We start from the raw sequence: 6728 nt of genomic DNA, 5'->3' as shown, positions 1-6728 counted from the left end.
CCTTTGTGATTTTCCTCCTGTTTTAGCCTTTCTACTAGCAGGAAGGCATCCTTCATGTTCACTTTGTCCAAGCTGATGATTGTGTCATGGTAACTGTCTCTTCATGATGAATCTCTCAGGAGTCTAGTGGAGTTCTTGTATCTGGATGTCTAAATTTCTGGCAAGAGATAGGAATTTGTGTTTTCATAATTCCCTCAATAGCCGGGCATTGTGGCGGGTGCCTGTGGTCCCAGCTACTTGGGAGGCTGAGGCAGGAGACTCGCTTGAGCCCAGGAGTTGGAGGTTGCTGTGAGTTGTAATGCCACAGCACTCTACCCAGGGGGACAGCTTGAGGCTCTGTCTCAAAAAAAAAAAAAAATTCCCTCAAGTAAATTATCTAACCCTTGCTTATCTTCGCCTTTGCCCTCAGGGATGCCTATGATTCTGTGTTTGGCATCTTTACATCATCCCACATTTCTTGTAGGCTTTGTTTGTTCTTCTTGTTTATTTCTCTTTTTATGTTTTGGAATTCATTGATGGTACAAAGAATTAGGTTATACGGATTGCAGTTGTTATGTAAAGTCCCTCTTGTAATTGTATCCCACCATTAAGAGGTATGCCATACACTGTGATCCCCATCCCCCTTCCTCCTCTCGTCTACCCAATCCGTTGTTCCCCTACCCCACACATTTTATTAAATCTTCTACTGCCTTCACATTAGAGTTGAGTACATTGGATTCTTGCTTCTCCATTCTTGTAATGCTTTACAAAGAAATTGGTGTTCCACCTCCATCCAGGTTGATACAAAAGATATGAATCTCTATCTTTTTTTTTTAGCATCTGAATAGTATTCCCTGGTATACCACAGTTTGTTTCCATTCCTGGGTGGGTGGGAATTTAGGTTGTTTTCTCATTTAGGTGATTGTAAATTGAGCTACTATAAACAGTCTAGTGCAAATGTCCTTATGATAAAATTATTTTTTTTCCTTCTGGTTAGATGCCTAGTAATGGAATTGCAGGATCAAATGGATGGTATAATTTGAGTTCTTTAAGGATTCTCCATATTTCCTTCGAAAAATGTTATACTAGTTTGTAGTCCCACAAGCAATGTAAAAGTGTTCCCTTCTCTCTATATCCATGCCAGTATCTTCATATTTGAGACTTTGTGATGTGGGCTGTTCTCACTGGGTTTAGGTGATATCTCAGAGTGGTTTTGATTTGTATTTATCTGAGGATCAGGGATGATGAGTATTTTATCAAATGTTTGTTACCCATTCATCTATCTTTATCAGCAATGTTCTGTTCATATCACTTGCTCAGAAGTAGAGGGAATTGTTTACTCTTTTTCTGTTGATTAATTTGAATTCTCTGTAGATCCTAGTTATCATCCTGTTGTCAGATTGATACCGTGTAGATATCTTTACCAATTGTGAAGGTTGTCTTTTTGCTTTACTTGTGGTGTCCTTAGATGTTCAGAAGCTTTCTGGCTTAATGAAATCCCATGTGTTAATTTTTTTGTTGTTGCAATGGCCGTTGAAGTCTTTGTCAAAAATACTTTCCCCAGTTCAACATCATCAAGAGTCTTCTTTGTAAGACTTTCATTGTTTCATGTCTTATATTTAAGTCTCCTATCCATCTTGAGTCAATTTTTGTAAGGGATGAAAGGCATGGGTCAAGTTCAGTCTTTTACTTGTGCTTATCCAGTTCTACTCTTACCATTTGTTCATTAGGGATTCTTTTCCCCACTGTATGATTTTGTTTGGTTTATCAAAGATTTATATGGCATGCAGAAAATGGTTTTATCTGTTGGGTTTCTATTCTGTTCTATCTGTCTATGTCTTCATTTTTTGTGCCAATACCATGCTGTTTTGAATACTGTGAGCTTGTTATAGAACCTGAAGTCTAGTAGGATGATGCCACCAACTTTCTTTTATTACTAAGAATAGCTTTAGCTATAAGTTTTTTTTTTTTTCTGGTTCCATATGAAACAAAGACCTATTTTGCCCAGTTCTTCAAAACATGATGTTAGGTTTTTTGGTTTTTTTTTTTTTTTCATTTTTTTTTAGCTGGGGCTGGGCTTGAACCCACCACCTCTGGCATATGGGATCAGCGCCCTACTCCTTTGAGCCACAGGCACTGCCCATGATGTTAGTTTTTTAATGAGGATTGCATTGAATCTGTATATTGCTCTGGGTGGAATGGACATTTTCACAAGGTTGAAGCTTCTCAGGCAAGAGCAGGGCATATTCCATTTGTTAGTGTCTTTTGTGGTTTCTTTTCTTAGGGTTTCATAATTCTCTTTGAAAAGATCATTCACCTCTTTTGTCAGATATATTTCTAAGTATTATATTTTCTTTGACCTTACAGTGAAGGGAATTGTGTCCTTGATGTGCTTCTCAACTTGGCTCTTATTGTATATACAAAGACTACTGATTTGTGGACATTGATTTTATACCCTGTGACATTATTGTGTTTCCTGATGATTTCCAGGAGTTTTGTGGGTTAAGTCTATGGGTCTTTTAAAGTATAATATCATATCATTAGTAAAGAGGAAGAGTTTGACCTCCTCAGGACCATGTAGATTCACTTTATATCTTTTTCTTGCCTGATTGCATTGGAGAGCACTTCCAGAACTGTGTTGAATAATAATGGTGATAGTGGTCACCCTTGTCTGGTTCCAGTTCTAAGTGGAAAAACTTTTCAGTTATATTCCATTCAGTATGATGTCAGCTGTGGGTTTGTATTGATGACCTTACTCAGTTTAAGAAATGTTCCACCTTTACCCATTTTTTTTTTATTGTTCGGGATTCATTAAGGTACAAGAAGCCAGGTTACGCTTCTTGTTAGATTGCATTTGTTAGGTATAGTCCCACTTACAGTTGTGCTTTGACCCCAAAAGGTGTATCACACACTGAGACTACAGTCCCCCTCCTTCCTTCTCTTTACTCTTCCTTTCTCTCACCATTCTCCTTCTTCTCTCTCTGCTCTCCACTTCCCCTATACCACACCATATTAGTAATTGTCATTAATTGTCCTTATATCAAAATTGAATACATAGGTTTCATGCCTCTCCATTCTTGTGATGCTTTACCAAGAATAATGCGTTCCACTTCCATCCAGGTTAATAGGAAGGGTATAAAGTCTCCATGGTTTATTTTTTCTTTATTAAATGATAGCTGTGTACATTAATGCAATCATGGGGTACAGTGTGGTGTTTTCATATACAGTTTGAAATATTTTCATGAAACTGGTTAACATAGCCTTTATGCCATTTTCTTAGTTATTGTGTTATGATGTTTATATTCTACTTTTAGAAAGATTCACTTGTACCCTTGAAAGATAAACCATAGAAGTGATCCCTCCAATCATCCTCCCTCCACCCATCCATCCCCCTCCCTTCCCCTCTCCCTCCCCCTCCCCGTATTCTGAGACTATAATTAGGTTATAGCTTTCATATGAAAGCTATAAATTAGTTTCATAATAGGGGTGTGTACATTGGAAAAAGTATGCAAAGTCTCCATGTTTTTTAATGACTGAATAGTATTCTATGGTATACATATACCACAGCTTGTTAATCCTTTCCTGGACTGAGGGGCATTTAGGCTGTTTCCACATTTTGGTGATTGTAAATTGAGCTATGATAGTCTAGTGCAAGTGTCCTTATGATAAAAAGATTTTTTTTTCCTTCTGGGTAGATGTCCAGTAATGGGATTACAGGTCTCACTTGAGTTCTTTGAAGTTTCTCCATACTTCTTTTCAAAAGGTTATATTAGTTTGCAGTCTCACCAGCAGTGTAAAAGTGTTCTTTTCACTCGACATCCACACCATCACATGCACTTTTAAGATGTTATGATGTGGGCCATTCTCACTGGGGTTAGAGGATATCTCAGGGAGGTTTTGATTTGCATTTCTCTGATAATTAGGGATGATGAGCATTTTTTCATGTTTGTTAGCCATTCATTTGTCTTCCTTAGAGAAGGTTCTGTTCATCTCTCTTGCCAATTGATATATGAGATTGTTGGCTTTTATCATGTGGATTAATTTGAGTTCTCTATAGATCCTAGTTATCAAGCTTTTGCCCAATTCAAAACATTCAAATATCCTTTCCCATTGTGTGGGTTGTCTATTTGCTTTGGTTGTTGTCTTCTTAGCTGTACAGAAGCTTTTCAGTTTAATTAAGTCCCATTTGTTTATTTTTGTTGTTGTTGTAATTGCCATGACAGTCTTCTTCATAAAGTCTTTCCCTAGACTGGTATGTTTTTCCTATGCTTTCTTTGAGGATTTTTATCATTTCATGCCTTAAATTTAAGTTCTTTATCCATCTTGAATCAATTTTTATGAATGGAGAAAGGTGCTGGTCCAGTTTTACTCTTTTGCATGTGGATATCCAGTTCTCCCAGCACCATTTATTGAATAGGGATTCTTTCCTCCAGTGTATGTTCTTGTTTGGTTTATTGAAGAGTAGGTGGTTGTAAGATGTTAGTTACAGTTCCTGGTTTTCCATTCGATTCCAAGCGTCTATGTCTCCATTTTGGGGCCAGTATCATGCTGTCTAGACCACTATGGCCCTGTAGTACAGACTAAAATCTGGTATACTGATGCTCCCAGCTTTGTTTTTATTACTAAGAAATGCCTTAGTATATGGGTATTTTCTGGTTCCATACAAAACACAGAATCCTTTTTTTCCAAGTCTTGAAAGTACAATGTTGGTATTTTGATAGGGATGTCATTGATTTGGTAGATTGCTTTAGGAAGTATAGACATTTTAACAATGTTGTTCTTCCTAGCCATGAGCATGGTATGTTCTTTCATGTGTTAATATCTTCTGATATTTCCATTCTTAGGGTTTCATAATTTTCTTTATAGAGTTCCTTCACCTCTTTTGTGAAGTATATTTATAGGTATTACATTTTCTTTGAAGCTATAGTGAATGGGTGTATCCTTAATTAGCCTCATATTGGTTGTTATTGGCATATGCAAAGGTTACTATAGTTTGCCTCACCCCATTTGCTTTAGTTGTAAGACACTTTGAAGGGCTATATTGTTGTTCTCCCAGTTATTAGTTGATGTTTGTGTGAGTGATCCAGCATCCAAGATGTTCTTTTCTGACTGTGGTAGAGTCTGGTCTCCCAGGTGGTGTAGTTGAGTGCCTCAAGATCTGGGAGGGACTTGTAGTTTCAGGGGAATTTCTTGGACTCCACCATCGCCAAAGTGTAAGTAGGGTCATGGTAGTTCATGTCTTGGTTATGTGACCCTCTTTTTCATTAGGTGGAACTTGCATGAATGATAAGTCACAGTGCTGTTTCCAGTTCTTGGATTGGCTCCTATCAGGGAGAAGCACTCAAATAACTCTAGAGGCGGGTGGGGACTTGTCCTTCTGGATAAATTCTTAATTTCTGCTGCAGTTCAGGCTGGTGGGTGAATGCAGCTGGGCAGATCTAAATTGGCCATGCTTGCCCTCAGTCTCTACAGAAGCTGACAGGCTATCCCAGGCTATTCTCATTGGGGTAAAGATTTTTCTGGGGTTGTTTATTGTTGATATTTGCTCCTTCTCGTTCTGCTCTGAAACTTTTTCCCATGTAAACTCTTATACTTTCTGGTACATTTCTGTTGGAATTATTCCTATTTATAATTGTTATTTTTCCCCTTTTTCTTCTAAAACTTTTCCTATTTTATTAGATGGTCTGACACTGTTGTCTCTGTTCAGCCATCTTGAATTAGGAAAGTTTGTTGATTATGTATTTAATTCAGTCCTATTTATCTCCTCTCCTCTCCTCTCCTTCATCTCCTCTCCTCTCCTCTCCTCTTTTCTTCTCTCTCTCTCTCTCTCTCTCACTGCTTTTGAGTCCTTCATCATAAATTCTTTGTTGTTTTTCTCAGTATTGTTTTGCCTATTCAGGATCTTTTGTGGTTCCAAATATATTTTAGTTTTTTTTTTAATTCTGTGAAAAATGACATTGGTACTTTGATAGAAATTATTTTGAATTTGTAGATTGCTTTGGGCAATATGGTTATTTTAATGATATTGATTCTCTAGATTCAAGAGCATGGAATATTTAGTAGTTTGTGTCATCTTAAATTTCTTTAAACAGTGCTTTTGTAGTGTTCCTCACAAAGATCTTTCACCTCTTTGGTTAAATTTATTCCTAGGTATTTTACTTTTTTGTAGCTATTGTAAATGTAATTGCCTTCTCAATTTATTTCTTGTCTAGATTATTATTGGTGTATGAGAAATGCTACTGATTTTGTACACTGCAACTTTACTGAATTCATTTATCAAATATGACTTTTTTTTGTGGAGTCTTTAAGTTTTGTTTTTTCCTACATATATATGGTCTTATCATCAGCAAAGAAAATGGGTTAACTTTCTTATTTATGACTTGGATGATTTTTATTTCTTTCTCTTGATTATTTCTTCTATCTAGAACTTCCATTACTATGTTAAATATGAATGGTGACAGTGGGCATCCTTGCTTTTTCTACTTTTAGGGGCGAGAGTTTTAAAATTTCCCCATTTTATATAATGTTAGCTATGGATTTATCATATGTGGCATTTATTATTTTGAGGTATGTTCTTTCTCTGTTCAGTCTGTTGAATGATGTTTAGTATGAAGAGATGTTGAATTTTATCAAATTCTTTTTTTCCAAATTTACTGAGATAAATATAAGGTTTTTGTCTTTATACTGTTAATGCAATATATCATGTCTATTGATTTGCATATGTTTGTCTTTTTTTTTTTTTTTTTTTT

This window comes from Otolemur garnettii, unplaced genomic scaffold (genome assembly GCF_000181295.1).
Source record: "Otolemur garnettii isolate 467f Iridium unplaced genomic scaffold, OtoGar3 scaffold00175, whole genome shotgun sequence".
Lineage (NCBI taxonomy): Eukaryota > Metazoa > Chordata > Mammalia > Primates > Galagidae > Otolemur > Otolemur garnettii.
This window is presented reverse-complemented; position numbering follows the sequence as displayed.